The following is a 22,030-nucleotide window of genomic DNA, read 5'->3' as shown; positions in this document are numbered from 1 at the left end:
ATGGAGGTATATGCAAGGTCCAAGACCATACTGCTACTATATTAATTGGGTGTTGATGTCATAATAGTGTACAAATGTAAAGAGAAAACTCATTGGAGGAGATTAAAAAGGCTTCCACCGAGGACCTTTCAACTTCATCTTAAAGTTTATGTTATGAGAAGTTGATGAGGGTGTTTTAAGCCCCAAAACACCAAAGGCAAGGGCATAAAACAGATAGCAATGTATTACAGAGACAGTGGGATCCCTTTTCCCTTTCCTGAAAGTGTGGGAAGTGTAGACTTGTGCTATCTAGAAAGTTCTGCTTGGAATTCACCCTGTAATCCCTGGCACTAAGTCTTTCCCCCTGCTGCCACTGGAGCTGGAGTAGTGCTGATCTGCTAGGAGTCACAGGTTAAGGCTTTTGCAGATTCACATTTTAATTTAGTCTTAACTAAGCTTTGCTCACATGTCAGTACTTAGTTTGGCTCTAAACCCACATTCTTTCCTCTCACTCCTATGCCTCCTTGTGGAAACTAAATCTATTGCACTGGACTCTCACTATTGTTCAGAAGATGTTTCATCTGTTCCCACTGATTCTTGTAAAGGGGATCAGAGTATGCCACCCCAAGATATATCACTTTGGTATCCTTTTGGTATAACAACCAACACAGGGGAGCTCTTTGCTGTTCCCCATCACTGGAATGACAGCGAGTAAGGACTGGGCAGAGGCAGGACCTCACCCCTCTGTTACTGAGCTAGAAACCAACACAGTCAGATACATGATAGAGAAGATATTAAAGAAGAAATAATGACAAGAAGAGGTGCAAGGTTTATAATACTATAAATAAGGTTTGCCTGTAACAGTTTCAAATTGTACTCACTGTCCTGGTACAGTTATTAATATGATCCCTTTAATTGCAAAAGTATCCTGGGATGGGCAGTAACATCCATGGAGACCCTAGTAACACTAGTCGTAAGCCAAAGAGGCAAGAGGCTGGTGAATGCCATAGGGACAATTTCAGAGTGGGGTTTTGGTTGAATTTGATATACTATGTTCTTTAACTTGAAATGGTCTTATACCCTGTTTCACTCTATTGAAACCTACCTTCCCTTCAAGGCACATGCTAAATTCCTTCCTCTGGCCACCTGAAATGGACTCTCTTATCTCTGTACCTTGAAAACAATGCATGCACCATTTGTAAAATAGTTACCACATTATTTCATGTTGCTATTTTCTTTCCATGCAGACATCATAGGTAATTCCAGGCCAACTGTAACTGTCCGTGATACAACCATAGCAGACCCATGCAACAAATGAAAGACATGTTTCCTGACTGAACTCTTTTCCTTCCACATCATTCAAAGAAAATTGTAAAGATTGAGTAACACAAATCATTTTCTTTGATTCAAGAAAAATTCAAAACATAGCTATTGAGCACCTATTAGATTTTAGATCCTATTCAATTTAGTAGAGTTGTCTTGTGGATCAAAATCAGAAAGAAAAAAAATCACTGGCCGTGGAGATTTTGGAGAAGGATAGGCAACATTTTAGAAAAGAAACATAAAGTCTTATCATCTTTTGGATCTCAAGGACTCAGTAAGGCCGCCCTCACCATCCTACTTAAAATTGCAATGCCTTACCAAGACTCATCACCCCCTTGTCTGCCTTCTGTTTTTCAGAAGCATTCAGCACCATCTGACAAATTACATCTTTTATTGGTTGATCTGTTTAATGTCTGTTTCTCCAGCTAGAATTTAGGATCTGTGTTTTATTTATTCCCAAATCCCAGGAGCATAGACCAGCGTCTACTAGAAAGTATGTCTTCTGTAAATAGCTAATGACTGAATCTAAATTATATATGTTAGAAAGTTATTCAGAATAGCAAAATTAGGATAAAGCAGTAGATGTTAATGCCATAGAGGCCATAGCACTAGATTGTGATTTCAAATTGTGTGATCAGGTAAGCTTTATTTATAATGCGACAATTGAGCCAAGACTTGAAAGAGGTGAAGGGTGAACTGTACCTGGCAAAGACCCTGTGGCAAGAGAAGGCCCGGATTCCATTGAACAGAACAATAAGGGGCCCAGTGGGTTTGGAGCACAAGGTGAGAGATGAGCAAAGAAAGGTAAAGGGCTAGGGGTGCAGAGTGAACGGAGGGCTATGTAATCCTTTATGAGGATTGAGGTTTTTATCCTGTTTTTTTTTTTTTTTAATCTTATGATTTATCTCAGTAGTTCACAACCAAGGACAGTTTTCCCACGAGGGGACATTTGGTAATATCTGGAGACACTTTCATCGTCACAACTGTGAAGAGAGATGCTATTGGCATCAGGGATTCTGCTGAATTAATACCCAATAGTAGGCAGAATATCCCCCCAACACACACAACAGGATATCATCTGGTTCAAAGTGTCAATAGCGCTAGGGTTTAAAAATTTTATTTAAGTTTCATAAGGATGATCCAGATAGCTGCGATGAGAATAACCACAGGGAAGGCAAAGATAAAAAAAAAAAAAATAAGGTCAGTTGCAAATAATCCAGTGAGGGATGCTGTTGGTTTAGATTAAGGGCATAGGAGTGGAGCTACTGAAATGGGGGGATCACACATATGTTTTTGAAGGTGACCCCTCCCCAAATTTCCTGATGGTCTAGATTTGGGGTGTGAAAGAAAGATGAAACCCAAGGACAATGTCAGGTTTCTGGCTTAAACTTCTGTAAGTAACAAAATGACACCAGTGGAGTGAAGGGTGACTGGGCTTGCTGCAGGATTTGGGGGATGGGGTAGAAGTCACATATGAAGTTTAGGGTATGCTAAGTAGGAGATGCCTATTAGATGTCTAGTTGGAAATATCCATATACACAGTTGGATAGGTGGGTGTGGAGTTATAGAGAAATGTCTAGGCTCGAATTATTAATCTGGGAGTCACAAGTGTTTGGGTAACATCTGAAGATCTTAAGGGAATAAATATGAAAAATGAGGATGAGAGAACCAAGAATTGGACCCCGGGGGACCCTCATGTGAAGAGGTTACAGAGAATTGGGAGAGGGACCACTGGAAGGTCTAAAGCACTGCCACTTCCTGGACACTTTCATATAGCTCCAGGCCCTCAAATAATTGAATTTTAGTTTTTTATCTTCCTGCTATATCTTGGTGCACAGGGGCTGTCAACATTACCCTGAGGATCCATCCATACCAGGAAGTGCATCTTTCATATCTATTTCACAGCACCCCTTGGTTTTACATTTGGTCACTTCTCTGCTTCCTGGCACCTGGTCATTTATATCGCTGATTCCAATGTCAATATGCTCCCACTTCTGCTACAGAAGAAACTGCGAGTGTCATGCTTGCCATCATTCTCTCTGTCCAACTGATTCCATCACCAATCCTTCGATCAGAGTTCTTTGTTGCTTGGGCCTCACAATTTTGCACACACATACACACACAGGCACACACACCCCTCAGGAGTTTATAGCACATGTACCTATAATCCCTACTCTCAGGCCCTTCATCACACTAACTTCTAAGTTATTTTTGGGTCTTTGGACATGCTGTTCCCAATGCCCGCATGTTAGTTTGTTAGAACAGCCATAGCAAGCCACATAGCAAGTGTGGCTTACACAACAGAATTTTACATTCTCACTGTTCTACAGGCTGGCTGTCCAAGATTGAGGTGATGGCAGGCTTGCTTTCTCCTGAAGCCTCTTCCCTTGACTTGCAGGTGGATGGATGACTGCCTTCTGACTGTCCTCACTCACATGGGCTTTCCTTGGTGAATATGCTCATAGTATGTCTGTGTTTTCTTTTCTTAAATTGAGTTACGGCCTACCATAATGGCCCCATTTTAATGTAATCAGCTCTTGAAATGCTCTATTCCCAAACATAGTCATATTCTGAGATTAGAGCTTCAAAAAATTAATTTTAGGGGATATAACTAACAAGCTGGAATACTCTTTCCTTCCTTTGTAGACTAGAAAAAGACTTCATTCCTGAGATATCAGCTAAGAGGTCACAGTCTTTAAAGGGCTTCTCTTCAGCTTCCAAGATCATTTTTGTTGACCCTGTGCTTATTTTTGTACTAATAGCTGTCGCAGTGCATTGCAATATTCTTTTTACTTGGCAACATCCTCCATACAAACACATACAAGCTCTCTGAAGGTAATGTCTGTGTCTTGTTCACTGTTGTATTTCTACTATATAACACAGGATATACAGTCTGGAAATGTTTATTGGGTGAATAAATAAAATAATGAATTAATTTATATGTTGTATATTTTTAATCAGATTAAGGGTTATTCACAATGGAATCGCATGAATTGATTAGCCTCAGCACCTAGTACATTGCCTGCATAAGGTTGAAAGTAAGCAATAATTATTGATCGATGTAACTGAGTCCATGCTATGAATTACTGTATTCATTTGAATTTCTTTACCCACAATATTCATGTTGAAAGAAAGGCATGCTCTGAATATTCCCTTGGGTCACCAGTCCTGAATGGTACAAAATTTAAATTAAATCTGTTTCTTCTTTTGCTGTCAGTGGAGTGGCTAAAATGAGGAAGGTGAGAAGAATAGAGAGAAATGATCAGATTAGCAGTTTTAAAACTCTATAGAGCTGTGATAGTTCAGTAGCCAAATATGAATATTAAAGTGTTATATAAAGGTCAGGCAATGTAAAAATGCTTCAGGCAAAGTAGAAATGTTACTACTGTAAACAATGCGCTAACTAAATTTGTAAAGCTCTGTAAGATAACCTCTGTGCAGCTTTGACTTTGAGACAGGTCGATTGCCAATGCATATAAATACCCCTTTCTTTCTTTCAAAGGTCAATCAGCTTTTATCTCAAAGAGAAACAAACAAAACTGAACCAAGCTATAAAAAATTTGAAGACAGGAGCAAGGCTGTAAAATTAATGAAATGTATGATTTAACTTAACTAGAGATGTGAATCTGAATACCCTTGTGGCAGATGGAGCAGACTAAGTTATTTGTGGCTTTTCAAATAGCACACTGTTCCCTGCCTTTGGATCAGCTATTGTCTTTGCTTGTAGTGAATTCCATCAACCCCTAAAAATAACGTATATGGTTCTCTCCTATTCGTCTTCAATACTTAATTGCTTGATGATCTTCCTTAGACACACACACACACACACACACACACACACACACACACGTCTATGTTTGATGTAAAGCCAGCTTCACTGGCTTCTCTAGCATCATACCCATAATCCTAGATAGAGCTTACCTGACTATCTCAAACTTGTTATTTTTTCCATCCATCTTCCTTAATAACCTGTGCTCGATTGCAAGTCATAGAACCATGTTTCTTCAATGTTGTATTTCCCTGTGCTTAGGATGATGTCTAGAACAAAACTGATGCTTATTAAATGTTGAGAGACTCTAGCCAAGAATGAACATATATGAATGCATGAAAATCCGAGTTGAAGATATGGATGCTATGTGACAATTTTATTTTAAAATGTGTTTGTTTTCCTTCTCAGTGAGAGTTTTGGGATATTTTCTTTAAGGTGATACTAACTGTTCAGGTTGGAATAGGCTGCAGGAAGCCACTGTGGTTTTAAGAATTTCAAGATCTATCAGGGTTGTTCTGTGGAGCTTGGTTGCTTATAGAGGATTTCTGTTTCATTTGCCTAATGCTGTTTTTAATCTCTGACTTGTCCCAAATAACACTAAATACTAAATAGGAAAAGAGAAGAAAAGAAAAGCATTCAAATCTCATTTTATTTATGCTTTTTTTTTGGGGGGGGTGTATTTCTGGTATATCCTCTTGATGCTTTGCTACATAGTATTTGTACCTGTGGTCATTGAAGAATACTCCTCCTAGGACTACCAGTAGATTATTGGCCCTGAAAGCCCACTATACAGACATCTAGTCTTTTGTGGCTAAATTGCTTGTTCTAACAGAAAAGAAAATGAGGCTGCTTTGTCAACTCTTCACTGGCAGAAAGGATGATGATGTGTTCCTATATGAGTGATTGGACCAGTCTGTTTTTCTTTCTTTTATCTTTGCTGAAAAGCAATCCAGTCTACCTATCTTCTTACCTGCTTTTCAAAATGGGATGTTAAAGATTTAAATAAAGACAGGAAAGGCAATATCCTACACTGAGTTTCTGAATTAGGAGCTTAACGGGAAAAAGTGGGATTGCATTCCAGTAAGCTTATGGGCTTCAGAGCTAGACAAACTTACTTTCATCACTTGCTCTGGAACACACTATAAATTGGCAGGATTATTTAATTCCTCTCAAGCCAGATTATTCACCTATAAGAGAAGGAGTGCTGAGATAAAACTCATTAAAATTATTAAGTAAAATATTTTTAAATTCTTGAGATAATAGAAGGACAGAAATGTCTATTTGGTGAGAGCTTTCCATGTATTCAATTTTCTATATGAGTCATTATACTAGGTTATAGACTTTGGATGTTTTACTTCTGCAAATTTTCATAACAGGCCCTAGACCATAGTAGGCCCTCTACAAATGATAGTTACTTTTTCTTTACCAAGAATTTCTCAAATAAAGTATGGCATATGAATCTCTAGTTTTTAAATATACATTATTTCCTGATCTCTTCCTCATCTAACTCCCTGAATATTTCAGTATAGACTTGGTAGATAAACCAACTTTGGTTTAATCTAGGCTTTGGCATTATTAGCTATGCGGGCTTGGACAAATTTCTTCCCTTATCAACATGATCTACAGCCTAGGTTCCCACTGAAGACCCACTTCTTAATAGCCACAAAGAATTTTTAAAAATTGCTCATTCCTCAAAATCCAAATACATTAAAATTTTGTGATACCATGCCCCAAGGGGCCATGCCTGCCCCAAGCTGAAGATTGTATCAAGTCCTCTTTCGATTCTCTTCTCCAATGCGGATAGGCTAAAATTCCTACATTCTAAGGTGGTTGGGAAAGGAACAGTAGGTGAGTCCTAATATCCCTGAATAAAATCCCTAATAAAATGGGCACCAACTCACTGTGGTTGATTTGCTAGATTGACTGCAACTGTCCTGAATAGTCCACAGCTGGAACTAACAACCACCTGCAGGTGGCGCCAAACTCCAGGATGAACCCGTAGAGATTCAGGTTGCCGTTGAATCAACCTGCCTCAACCCCACCACCACCCCAGACTTACACCAGGTTAACCACACAAACTTACATTGATCATTCTATGTATTAATAATTAATTAATATTAATTAATAACATGCCACCACATTTTATGTCATTTAAAAAAGTTTTCTGACCCTCACTTACTGCTCTATGATTGGTCTTCCTGTCATACATTAGCTTTGAGGATTAAATGAGATACTGTTATCTATTAAAAAAAGCCCTTATCACTATGGGATTCAGCAAGTGAAAAGAAATGATGATGAGTTATCAGTAATTAAAATAACATCCAAAAGCGAAAAGAAGCTTTATATTTCCTGACATTTTATTGCCTTTTCCAAAACAAAACTGTATGTTTTATCGGTGGTGCTGACAGGTTAAAAACCCAAGAATCTTACCTAAACTGTAGGACTGCTGATGATACTGACTCCATCTTTGGCCCTCCATCCTGTTCGGGCCCACACAATGACCTCCCTCAGAGCAACATGTTCCAGGCCCCTTGGAAGTTAATGTACACCCTGACTAGAATGTGGGAAGGCTTGTTCTGATCCTTATATAACTTATATAACTATATAACTTTATATAACTACCCTTTGACCTCACCACCATACCCCTGGCTCTATAAAAGCATGGGTTAAGTTTTGGACTTTATGGAGAATAGCTCTATGGTGCTTGGATTGTGGTGTGCCTGACCCCCTTCAGTAAGTTACTCTGGAGGATACTTTAGTGCCCCTCCTTCACTGTCTACCAATAAATATGCGTCCATATGTATTTATCTATATATCTGGCCTGAACAGAATTATTTAAAAGGTGAGTATTCCAGGGTACAGAAATGCCAACAAGTGGTATAATTTAACGTGCTAACTCAGCTAAAACTGGCTGTACCTTTCTGAGATGCAAACATTTCAGAAGCACCAGGCATAGCCATGAGATGGTAGGAATGCTCCACAATGGGAATGATATTTGCATGAATTAAAGTCGAAAGACTCATTTAAAAACTGGAACTCTCCTGCTAAAACAACAGCCATTACAAGTAATTAAGTTAAAACAAGTAATTAAGTACTTTTACATATATGAGTGAAGGTTGAGTCTTTTGTGAAACATCTGAATGTGTTGAAAGGCCATCCAGATATCTAAGTTCTGTGTCCTCCTATTGGAAAAATAAATAAATAAGAGGTCTGTTTTGATCCCTTGTCTTTGAATTTTTATGCTGTTCTAAGATTGAATGGAAAGATGGGACCGTAGCCATAGTTGCCGTGCCATTCCTTGAAATAATGAAAAGGAAGAGCATCAATATGTGTAATGAGTCAGTGTACAGATAGACATACGATGGCATACGCACTGGTGTAGATCAGAATGAATGACCCAAATAAGTCATGAGCCAATGGCAGCTTGGACTGTTGCCTACAGATAACAGTTATTATCAGTTCTCTTTCCTCCTCCTCCTCTTCTTGGTTCTTTTTCTCCTCCTCCTTGAAATCATTTGAAAACATGCTAAAGCTGAGCTCTTTTTTTTTTATTTTTTTTTAATTTTTATTTATTTATGATAGTCACAGAGAGAGAGAGAGAGAGAGGCAGAGGGAGAAGCAGGCTCCATGCACCGGGAGCCCGATGTGGGATTCGATCCCGGGTCTCCAGGTTCGCGCCCTGGGCCAAAGGCAGGCGCCAAACCGCTGCGCCACCCAGGGATCCCTAAAGCTGAGTTCTTAATCATTTATTAAGGAATACAGCCCGGGATCCCTGGGTGGCGCAGCGGTTTGGCGCCTGCCTTTGGCCCAGGGCGCGAACCTGGAGACCCGGGATCGAATCCCACATCGGGCTCCCGGTGCATGGAGCCTGCTTCTCCCTCTGCCTCTCTCTCTCTCTCTGTGACTATCAAAAAAAAAAAAAAAAAAAAGGAATACAGCCCAAGTCATGAAGTCAGAAGCAAGCATCCATGGGTACACTTTTCTAGTTGAAACTCTGCTAATTTGGGTGCAAGTAAATGCATTTCTGGGCTATTCTACCTCCCATCAGCCCTTCCATTCTATCTCTGCCATAAATTAAAGTAAGTAGCACCAAGCAGCTGGTGTAAGCACAGCTTACGATGGCCTGTGTTACTAAGCTACCTGGTTATTGACAGGTCCTTTTATCTGTCCATTCAAGATCTTTATCCTAAACCCATCCATGAGTGTGTGCCCACATAACGCACACACACACACACACACACACCAGTATTATTTTTACTGCCTTCATTTTCTAAGCTTTGATAATGGTTAATGAAGAGGTCTTATATGACACCACAAAAAATTGCATGTAACTTACTGTGCACTAGGTGACGAACCACTTCTCTAATGGTTTACTTAGAAATTTCTTTCACTGTCCAGAGAGAAATGTATATAAAACAAGGAACTAAAACTAAAATGGCAATTAGTATGCATGGCTTGTTGCAGTCTGTTTGGATTATTATTATTTGTTGGCATCGATATGATACTTTGGAGTTTCCAAAAATTAACAAAGAGTAGATGAAAGAAGGACAGAGTGATTTGTCAGAGAGTACATAGATTTTGGGTTAATAGCTGTGCAATCTGGGTAAGATTTAGGTAACTATTTTGCAGAACTATTGGAGACGTTAAAGTGATCCACTCAGTGTTATCTATGTAAAAGGAATATAGTTCCACGAACTGTGAGAAACATGAGATGGTGTGCAAGAAGAGCTTAACAGGAGGCCTGACACACAGTAGGTCTTCCATAAACATTAGCACCTTCCAGCCCCCACACTGACAATCACCATTCTTCACACCTACACAATTTCAAAGAACTATCTCATAATGACAATGAAAAGTAATCTTGGTTGTATTCACTGGACAAGAAAGGTTAATCTTATTCATTTATAAGAAATATGAAACTTGCTTTTTTTTTGAAACTTGCTTTTTGAAAACCACACATTATTTTTAAAATCCCATCATAAATAATCTAATCTGAACCATTTGCGTTGAAATGGAGCAACAAGTGCATATGTACTGTTTGAAACTTTTGTCAGGGAGAGGGATGGTTTAATGACCCAAATAAAAATCTCTGCAGTGGTTTTACAAATAACACTTTAGGGTCAGAATAAAGGTAGATTCCAAAATAGTCCTAAGGTTGCAATTTAGTAAGATTAGTGACTCAGCTTCAGTAGATGAGAAACATTAATTAGGTATTTGTGAATCTTGCTACAAGAAAAATCTTACTGAGCAGATTTACAAACAGCTTTATTTGGAGTCAATTTCATATAATCTCTTTGGGAATTTTAGGGAATTCTTAAAAGCCATTTCTTTAAACTTTGTTTCAGTTGAAATTTATCAAGAAAGAAACAGTTTGCTACTTAAGTGTGGAATTACTCTGCCAAAAAGAAAATCTTTGGGGGAAAATTGTAGTATTTGTCAAAATATTTTCTCCTCTTCTGTACAGACCTCCTCCCAGTGCAATGATTGTGCTTTCTGCCCCATTCACATAAGACTTGGCCTTGTGACTTGCTTAGGGCATGTAAGTAAGTGGAAATGGCCTATTCCTCCCCTGAGCAGCAGTGTGAGGATACATCACATGGTTGTACAACTCTTACTCTTTTTCCTTTGACTATGAGACTGGCATTTCCAAGAAGGGGGTCCTTCTTCTATCTTGGTCCTGGATTAAAAAGAACATGTCTTGCCAGACCATGGCAGCCAATTCCCAGCATACATGCAATATGAGCCCTAATCATTAGTGAGCAGCATTCTGGGTTTTTACGAAGGGAATCACATCTGCAGTGAGTACAGAGCACCCAACATCCCAGGACAGAATTACTAACAACCGGGAAACCCCCTCCCGGTTCCTTCCAGTCACTACTTCTCCTCAAAGGTAAACATGTTCCTGACTTCTATTTCTACAGATTAATTTTACCTCTATGTATTCTTTTGGGTCTGACTTCCTTCCTTTTTGGTATTTATTTATATTGTTTTATATTGTAACTACTGTGAAACAGTAGTTAGTTAAGTCTTATTGCTGTATGATAATCCAGTATATGAATAGAGTACTGTTTTTCACCCCCTTATAATTTTGTTGAATATTTGAGTTGTTAGCAATTTGGGGCTATTAGGAAGCATTACTATAAACATACTTGTATCTGTCTTTTGATACACATAGGTACACATTTGTACTGTATACATCCTTACAAATGGAAATGTTGAGTTATATGTTATATATACGTATGTTATATATAAGATCCCCTTTAAAGATACTATTAATTAGCTTTTCAAAGTAATCATACTAATGTATATACATCAGCCAGCAAATTCTGAGAGCTCCTGTCGCTTCATATTCTTGCCAATACTTGACATCTTTTGTCAATTTACCATTTTGATGGTTGCATGATGGTATCTTATTGTGAATATTACTCACATCCTGATGATTAATGAGGTTGCACACATTTTGCATTTTCACATTTAATATGTTTATTTGAGTGTTCCATTTTGTAACATGTCTATTCAAGTCTTGTTCATATTTTATTTGGATTTTCTTTTTTAATTGTCCTTTTTCATTATATATTATGGAGTCAAGCAAGGGCTTTGTCAAAGATTGTTAGTTTCTATATCTTTCTGTACTCTGGCTTACCTTGCCTTTCTACTCTCGATACAGTTTTACAAATAATAAAAATTCTTAATTTTAAGTAGTTTAAATTTGTCACTATTTTCTCCATGGTTATTGCTTATCTGTACTTTCCCAAAGGTCATTAGAATATTACTATATTGTATTTTGCAAAACTTTTATTTTCTTACCAATTGCATTTAGATATATGTTTCATCTGGAATTGATTTTGTGAATGGCATGGGTATGATTTTTCTGTTTTATTGACATGATCACATAATTTTCCTGCCTCATTTAGGACAAAGGAGAGAATTTGATAGCTTTCAAATTTAAACCAAATGTGCATTATCGATATATACTTTAGTTACATGCATTTTAATATGTCTTAGTTTCATATGCATTACATTAGATTTTTGTATTCATTATTGAGAGTGATTTTCTAATATGTTGTTTAGTGCTTTTGTATCCATGTTTACGAGAGAGATTGACTTGAAATTTTTCCCTTCTTCTAACCCTCTGAGGTTCTGAGATTAAAATATTTTTTGTCCTAGAAAATGACTTGGAAAGTGTTTCCCTATTTTCTTTTTTCTAGAGAAGTGAGTTTAAGACTGAGGTTACTTCTCTAAATGCCTTGAGAGACTGACTCTTGCTGTTGGAATCACATGTCTGTGCTTTCCTTCTGGGATATTGGTCTTTTAAGTTGTGGCTGTCTTGGTAGCCCTATGATGCATTCAAACAAATGTGCTTTGCATTCTATTCAATATTAATCCTTGTTCTTGGTAGAAGACTGATGCACTGCAAGCTAATCTGTTATAACAAGCATGTATGCTACCTATTTAAAAATTTACATTTCATTAACACAACCTCTTCAAAAGATTGAAAATGCCTTCCCCTACAGTCAAGACACAAAATCCAATTTTTTCATCATGACCAGAGCTACATTCCCAATTTCATTGCCAGTTGTAAGCCACACAATAAGGGTATTAATATAAAAACATAGAGGGACAGATTGTGTGCAAAATTTTGTGGCAATGGGTTCTAAAAGGCATGAGAAATTAAATAGTAACAAAAAAATATTTGGCAATAAGGTGAAGGTGTTGATAGCAGCTTCAAAATATCCTGCACCCACCATAACAATAAGAAAAATAATAAAATAAAAATAAAGAGAAAAAGAATCCTTGATAATAGTCTCAGGTATTTTATTTTTTTAATTTATTTTATTTTTAAAAAATATTTTATTTATTCATGAGAGACACAGAGAGAGAGAGAGAGGCAGAGGAAGAAGCAAGCTCCATGCAAAGAGCCCAATGTGGGACTTGATCCCGGGAATTCGGATCCTGCCCTGAGCCAAAGGCAGATGCTCAACCGCTGAGCCACCCAGGGGTCCCAGTCTCAGGTATTTTAACATATGTAACTGACATCATGACACTCTTTATTTTTGAAATCTTAATGGATTTTTATTTGGATTAGAATATAAATAATTTACCTTTACAATAAATGCCTCACCTGAGTCCACTACTTGGGAACTATTGTTAATTCAGACCAATTCTACCTTCTTTTCAGTTGTACATAGAGAAGTTCACAAATTGAGGCATTTATGAAAGCAAATATATTTTTTCTCTAGAATTATAGTATGATCTCACGTACTTACTAATAAGCCTGATTGCATTAACAGAGACTGGAATAGGTTTCTACAGGACTCAGTAGAAGAATGTCCGTTTCCTAGGCAGAGGTCTTGGCTTGCCATGCTGTTCACAGACACTTGGTCCACTCTTATCTCTCACATCTAACAGCACTAGCTGAACCCAATGGAGTTCCAGTATAGATCAGAACCCCAAAGAGAATTATTGATGTTCTGTCTTCTTTGACATCTTCAGCTGTCTATATGTTAAAATCTTTATTTAGTAAGAATAAATTATTTCAATGTAAGAAAAGACCCCGATGGCAATATGTGTAATTTCTTTTTTAAAAGATTTTATTTATTTATTCATGAGAGAGAGAGAGAGAGAGAGAGAGAGGCAGAGACACAGGCAGAGGGAGAAACAAGCTCCATGCAGGGAGCCCGATGTGGGACTCGATCTCAGGACCCCAGGATCACAGCCCCGGGGCCAAAGGCAGGCGCTAAACTACTGAATCACCCAGGGATCCCTGTATAATTTCTTTGAATAAGTCAAACACACAAAAAAACTCTGTTTGCAGAATTTATGTATTGCTTATACAACCATATTTATACCTACCCACGTATTTATATACACATAAGTATATGCTTATAATCCTATTTTCTCTCCACTATCTCTGTGTTCACATGTGTGTATACATATAAGTATTGCTCAATGCTTGTGATTATACACATACGGATATATTTTCAGATAATTATATTCAGACATATCTGGAAAATATCTCTAAAATTCAGTAGAGCGTTCTATCTTTCAGATTCTTTATGATGTACCAAAAGAGGACAAGACTTAAGAAAACTGGATTGAAATTTGAGTTCTTACCTACCTCTGATCCTTAGGTTCTTTGTAAGATACTTTAATTTTTTCAATCTTGTACACAAATCTAAATCACAAGATTTTTTTAAGGATTTTATTTATTATTGAGACAGAGATTTTGTTTATTATTGAGACACAGAGAGGCAGAGACACAGGCAGAGGGAAGAAACAGGATCTCTGCAGTGAGCCCAATGTGGGACTCAATCCCACAAGGTTGGAAGTTGAAATAAAATAGCCTATCAAAACAATGTGCCTGGCACATAGTAAACACTCAGTAAATGATATCTTTTCTTCCCTTTTCCCTTCCTCATTTCCTTCTTTCCTTTGTTTAGGAAAAAGTCACTTCAAATGTAAATGGTATCAATGACATTAAATATGTATACACAATGTGATAATTTTTTTAAGGTAAGCATAGATTTACCTTAAAAAACATGAATGGATATCTATATGCTAAGAGGAGAATGAAAGGTAAAATTAAAAATAGCAACTAACTACTTTGCAGTTTATCCTGGGACTCATTTGTGTATTCCTTCAGGTCCTGTGGAAAGCAGAAGCCAAGATGGAATTAAATACACAGGAAATGAATTAGAGAAAATACTTGTGAAAAAAAATGAGCAGTGGGGCACCTGGTGGCTCAGTCAGTTAAGCATTTGCCTTTGACTCGGGTCATGATCCCGAGGTCATGGGATCGAGCCCCACATTGGGGACCCTGATCAGCAGGAGCCTGCTTCTCCCTTTCCCTCTGCTCCTCCCTGCTGCTTATGCTCTCTCTCTCTCTGCCAAATAAATAAAATCTTAAAAAGAAAGGAGAAAAAAGAAAAACAAATGGGCAGGATACTGGGAAAGCCTGAAGGAACTGACAAATCATGATACAGATATGATTCTTACTGAAAGAGGAAAGAAAGAAGAAAGAAAGGAGAGAGAGGAAGGAAGAAAGAAAAGAAAATAAGTTGAGTGGAAGAAAGAAAAAGTAGGTGGAATAGAAATAACCTACACCAATGTGAAGTTCTAATGCAAGTTAGTCACAGACAACTGGGGTGTTCTTGAGCCAAAGCCACCATCAAAGGAGCCCAATGTCTCCTGGGAACAGGAAAATGGGAAGAACAGCCTCAGCGCAAATGCAGTGAAGGATTTCACAGCACAGAAGCTGGCATCCTGCAGAGCATTTTCTCATGTGCTTGTTGGCCATGTCTGTCTTCCTCTGTGAGATTTCGTTCATGTCCTTTGCCCATTTCATGATTGGATTGTTTGTTTCTTTGCTGTTGAGTTTAATAAGTTCTTTATAGATCTTGGATACTAGCCCTTTATCTGATATGTTATTTGCAAATATCTTCTCCCATTCTGTAGGTTGTCTTTGAGCTTTGTTGACTGTATCCTTTGCTGTGCAAAAGCTTCTTATCTTGATGAAGTCCCAATAGTTCATTTTTGCTTTTGTTTCTTTTGCTTTCGTGGATGTATCTTGCAAGAAGTTACTGTGGCCAAGTTCAAAAAGGGTGTTGCCTGTGTTCTCCTCTAGGATTTTGATGGAATCTTGTCTCACATTTAGATCTTTCATCCATTTTGAGTTTATCTTTGTGTATGGTGCAAGAGAGTGGTCTAGTTTCATTCTTCTGCATGTGGATGTCCACAATAGCCAAACTGTGGAAGGAGCCTCGGTGTCCATCGAAAGATGAATGGATAAAGAAGATGTGGTTTATGTATACAATGGAATATTACTCAGCCATTAGAAATGACAAATACCCACCATTTGCTTCGACATGGATGGAACTGGAGGGTATTATGCTGAGTGAAGTAAGTCAATCAGAGAAAGACAAACAGTGTATGTTCTCATTCATTTGGGGAATATGAATAATAGTAAAAGGGAATATAAGGGAAGGGAGAAGAAATGTGTGGGAAATATCAGAAAGGGAGACAGAACATAAAGACTCCTAACTCTGGGAAACGAACTAGGGGTGGTGGAAGGGGAGGAGGGCGGGGGGTGGGGGTGAATGGGTGACGGGCACTGAGGGGGACACTTGACGGGATGAGCACTGGGTGTTATTCTGTATGTTGGTAAATTGAACACCAATAAAAATTAATTTATTAAAAAAAAAGAAGCTGGCATCCTGCAATACGGGATCTGAGAAAGGCATTCTCATGGGGCTACAGGGAGGTGAGCAGGAAGCAAGAGGTATGTGTTTATCATGATGAAAGCATCCTGAATATACATAGTCAATTTCCTTGCCTCCTAAGTAACTTCTCCAATTGATAGTACAGTATCACTGAGTATGTGTGGTTTCTGCATTCTGTGCAACCATATATTAACTTTTGGAATTGTTAAGGTCCCTGGAGTAGAATTAGAAATATAAAGTACTTCAGCCATTAAGTGTGGTAGGATTTAAACGGATATAGTTCAGTGTTGTGGATAAAAGCAGGAGTTTTCAGAGTTAGAGAAAATGGATTTGAATTTAGCTTTATTATTTGACTATGTGACCCTAGGAAAGTGACAACCTGCCTGAGTTTCTATTTCTTTATAAATTGGGTATCATGATACCTACTCCAGTAGGGCTTTTAAAAATTAAATTAGGGCTAACTGCCAAGAAGTTAGCATTTATTAAAACATTGGTATATGCCAGACACTGTTCTAAGCTCTTTACACTTATTAACTTAAGAAGTCCTTGTACCAAGCATACGAAATAGGATATTTTGTTATTCTTCTTCTTAACAATAATTTTTAATATTTTATTCTTTTTTTAAGATTTTATTTTTTAAAGTAATCTCTACATCCAATGTAGGGCTTGAACTTACAACCCCGAGATCAGGAGACACATATTCTACCGACTGAACTAGCCAGTTGCCCCTAATTTTTAATATTTTAACCCATTTAGCAAATGAGGAAGTTGAGACTCCCAGAGGTCCATCCTAGCTCTTGCTAATGGCAGAGGCAGGATTAAATGCAAGCAGTGTGCTCAGAGCCCTCCCCCTAAGCATGACTCACACTACCTTGCATATGTACCTGCTCTGATGGCACACCCTGACTTCTATGTTACAGCATGATCGGGGCACTAGGATGGGATGGAGGGATGTGATGGGTATCTCCAGAGGAGGAGCTGGCTTTAACAGCACAATGTATGTTCTCTGGAGAATCTGTTTGAAAACTCAAACTAGATCATTGCAATGTCTTGTATCTTCTATAACTCACCAAATCAAATGCTAGGTTGTAACAAGGATTACAAGTCATTATTCTGATAACTACAAATTACTCTATTATAAGATTATATTGTTGAAATTATTTTAAAATATCTATTACTATCTTAATCTTTTAAAAATGTGTTATGGTTTTATATGGAATTCAGATATTTCAGGTGGCTCAGGGGCATACAGTAGTTATTTGAACAGGAGAAGCATCTTCAAAATCCTTCAAAGTATACAATGCAGGCAGTTTCCTACTTGATGATGAATTCAAAATCCTTCCCTGTCCCCAGACCAGACCAACGGAAATTTGAGACCTGGTAATCTAAACTGGGGTTCCAGTAATTGATACAACAAAAGGAGACATAGTGAAGTGGTTCCTTCAGCTTCGCACTGCAGAATTCAGGGTTATTTCTGTGTCTCTGGGGATTTGTATCACCTGGGGTCTCTCCTCAGGGTGAAAAGGAAGAGATTATGAACTCCAAATTGATTCAGACACTACGAACTGGTCCTAAGATGGAAACAGATTGTCAATGACCATTGGTAGTTGAAGCAGAGTGTAATGAGTGCAGGGGAGTGGCTGAAAGATGGACATTCCAGTGGCCCGTTCCACCACAAATTCCTCTGGGATAGACACTTGAAGTTTATTGTACACTCTTAGAAGCACTGTATGATAACCTATTTTTGCTCCTTCCCTTTGCAGCAGTGAGCAAAAATCAGTTAGGTCGCAGAGAGCAGGGTCACCTCCAAGTTCCCCTGCTCCTGGGTGGTTCATTTAGAGAATTATTTGTCTCATGAAGCTCCTAGGAGCCCAGGAGGCTGTCAGTCTATTAAAGTGAGGGAAAGAGAATTAGTAACACCCTCCTATTTTCGGGACATAATAACCTGCCCTATAAATCCACCCAAGTCCTGCTGTTAATCTTTAGCCTATGTGAGAAACAACTACTGTATTGGAGTGGCATTGAGAATAGACCACTTTATTACTTTGGACGCCATAAAACATCTCTCTAGCTAGAAGTGAGGCTAATTCTCCAAGACTATTTGGGTAGATGCATTTGGCTGGATGCCCTCTGCCCTGTGACTGGTTTGGAAAGCAGAATCGTAATCCAAAGGAGGCAAATATAGTTCTAAATGATTGGAGTTTAAAATGTACCATCATAAATAAAAGTATATCTTAGGAGTCTACAGAAGTAAGCCTACCCATATAAGGCAGTCTTTTCCAATGAGATCCATAGAGCAGGCATTTTGCGGGAGTTTTGTAGAAGCAACAACAAAAGCAAAAATGTTCCAAGGTCAAAGAGTTTAAGGACCTATACTGAATAGATTTAAATCAATTACTATAGAATTTCTGGGGCAGCCCGGGTGGCTCAGCGGTTTAGCGCCACCTTCAGCCCAGGGCCTGATCCTGGAGACCCGGGATCGAGTCCCCCACATCCAGCTCCCTGCATGGAGCCTGCTTCTCCCTCTGCCTCTCTCTCTCTCTCTCTCTCTCTCTCTCTTTCTCTGTCTGTCATGAATAAGTAAAATCTTTAAAAAAAAAAAAAAAGAATTTCTGGGCCTTATTGTGAATCTCCAAAAGATACATGATAGATAATGCTTCCTAAATGTATTTGAGATATTCCATCATGGAAAACCGTCCTCACTGTCTTTTGAGAAGGGTACAAATGACATGTCCTGATCTGTGTGTTATGTAGAAAACAGCTTGTGGTACATATATATCATTATGAATTAGTGATAGTTTTGTAATTTTTGTGGTTATTTGAGTCTTAACTAAGCCATCTGCAAATTACTTCTCATCAGATAACATTTATATCCTCTAAATCAAACCTCTCCTACTTCTAATGCATGGGTAAACAAAGTTTCCCATTTGTGGTTAAGGGATGATTTTGCCCAAAGACCAAGGGCTATTTGATTAGCCAGTAACACCCTACGACAGGAAGGCAAATGTCCACCCATTGATCGGCATGACTATTGTGTGCTCTTCCTGTTACTGGGATTTATTTTTCCAAATTATCTTAGGCATTTGGAGCCATATCCCAATCATTTTTCAATAAGTGACTTTCCTGGACATAAAATAAAATGAATTTAACCATGAGAAAGGGAGAGAAAGACAGAAAAAGGAAGACAGCCTGGCCATCTGGATGTGTTGGTCGACATGATTATTCATAAGACAGCTCAAATAAGCAGATGCCATGGATAGTAATTAAACCCTTCTTAGGTTCTCACTGGAATGTAAAAACAGTGTTTCTTTTGATGACAAAGTATCTGTGTCACATATTCAAGGGTAATCACAAAAAGGATAAATAATAACCCTGTTAATCATCAGAGAACAGGAACATTTCCGGCAGCAGCACTTTCTCAAGGTGATCACGATTTCTTTACACACAGAGCCAGCTCACCTTATGAAACACTTGTCAGATCTCAAACAGTTCATCCGCTTGCCTGCTCTCAGGCTTCCAGCAATTAGCTGGCATGTCTCTTTGGTTTGAAGAATTTTTTTGTCCCTTCAGATAGTTCTACCACCCAAGAGGTGGAGTTATATGTGCCCCTGAGGGGTGCTCAGTCTCTGTTCTGAAAGCTTTTTGAACTTGCAGAGACTGTCCTTGCTGGAAAGGATGGTGTTCCTTACCTGAACTGGTTATATGGAAAAGTTGATAGCCTCCTTGTGCCTTACACCAAGCCTGTGCTGCTTTGTTTCTTTCTCATTTCCCAAGAAAGGCAGATCAAAAGAGAAGGATTTGTTGCCGGACACAATGAGGGGCCACCTTTTCAGATAATTCTGTGCACACAGCTCTCTCCATCTGGCCCAGGTCCAAACCAGCCACCGCAGGCAGCGTTCTCCATTTGGGTGGTTCTGTATAGTATTTTGAACAAAGGGAAAAGAGACACAGTAGTGACATAACAGGGAAAACCATTGATCTCCTCTTAAATCTCAGTCTCTTATGATTTGTATGCCTCATTTTAAAAATGTGCTTTCCAGTTGGCTTCTCACAGATGTAGGTAGATTTCATTCAACAACAACTATTCAAAGCCTACTAGGCCTTGCAGGTACAGAGTGAGCAAAACAAGACAGCAGTTCTCACCCTCATCCCTGGCTCTTTCAATAAGTACAGGTCATGGCTTTATAAATAATATTAACTAGTATGTATTGGATGCTTACAGTAAATCAGGTTTCATTCTGATTGCATTGTACCTCTTCATAAATCCAACCTTCACCCCATCGGCTGATACTAATAACCCCATTTCATTGATGACATAATAAGGAAATTTAGAGACAAATTGCCCATAATTATACAATTAGTAAGTAGGGAAACCTGAATTTTACTCCAGAGCCTAACATTTAATTAATATGCTTTTTCCTGACCCTGATTGAGTACCCCTCCTGACATGGTCAAGTTTGTTATGGAAATCGAGTCACTCAGGTGGATCTCATGGTCCACTAAGACAACTTTATATCCTATATTTCCCCCCTTATCTGTTGTGCACTCACCTTTGAAATAATCTTGAAAGAACGTGCATTCTCCTTGGGCTTCCTTAAAAAAAATCAGAAATATCTTCTGGGAAGGTCTATACAAAATAATGATTAAAATCACAGCAAGTGGGACTAAAGACTCCTGATTTTAATCCCTGTGCCATCACATATCCTATGTCTCACACATCATACATCATTGTATTTTTTAAAAATTTGCTTGTCTTTCTCCATTATAAATATATGATTCTTTGTAGTGAAAGTGCCAAATCTTTCATTTCTAAAACCTCAGTTTCTAGAACTACCTCCAGTTCATAGTGGGAGCCTCTTAACTGAGTGTTCAGGAATGTTCCTTGTAGAATACCACAAATAAGCTTTATCTATTTCCTCATTTAATTTCCTCAGGATCACTTGGGTTTGTTATGGGTATGATATATTGATATTTACATTTGTTCATAAGTTAATCTATACTTGATATTATTCAGACTTATCTCTCTATATATTTTATATGAATTTCTAGATGCATTCCATAGTTTTAAATGAAAAAACACAGCCAAAATTAATTTTCCCCTTTGTTGTTCATGATTTCAGATGTCCAAAGCTATTTTTCTAATACTGAATGTTTTATCTTTTCCTTAAAATACAGGAAACAGATATTTCTTAAGATTTATGACAGAGTAAATTCAGGAGGGAGATTCAACCCCATCAAAGGGCAATGTTAGTTACTGGCTTCAATGCACACACACATATGTATGTATATAATACACACACATATACATATATTACATATATATGTATATATAGAGCAGAGGGAAGAATAGAGAAGATATATATTTGCAAGATTATTCAGGGATTAGCAGCATCCTTATCTGTTTGAAGAGTGCATATATGTCCTATTAACATTAGGGCATCCAGGGGAAAGCTTAGGCCCTTGATCATATTATCAAAGCAAAAATGAACAAAAATAGAAGTAATAAAATAATGTTTCTTCCCTCCTAAATGAGTGAAAGAAATGATTTAAAAGGCCTTGGGCAATCTTAGAGCTCAAAAGTTTGTGCATTTCTCTAAAGGTGCATATTCTGAAAGAAGCTAAGTCTTTTTTTTATATTATTTATACACAGAAATCATTTTTGCTGATATTAGGAGATATTACTGAAAGCTGACAGCTAGTTGTGATCTGACCTGGCTGAATGTTGGTGCTGGTAGTCATT

The sequence above is a fragment of the Nyctereutes procyonoides genome, unplaced genomic scaffold, assembly GCF_905146905.1.
Source record: "Nyctereutes procyonoides isolate TBG_1078 unplaced genomic scaffold, NYPRO_anot_genome, whole genome shotgun sequence".
Classification (NCBI taxonomy): domain Eukaryota; kingdom Metazoa; phylum Chordata; class Mammalia; order Carnivora; family Canidae; genus Nyctereutes; species Nyctereutes procyonoides.
This window is presented reverse-complemented; position numbering follows the sequence as displayed.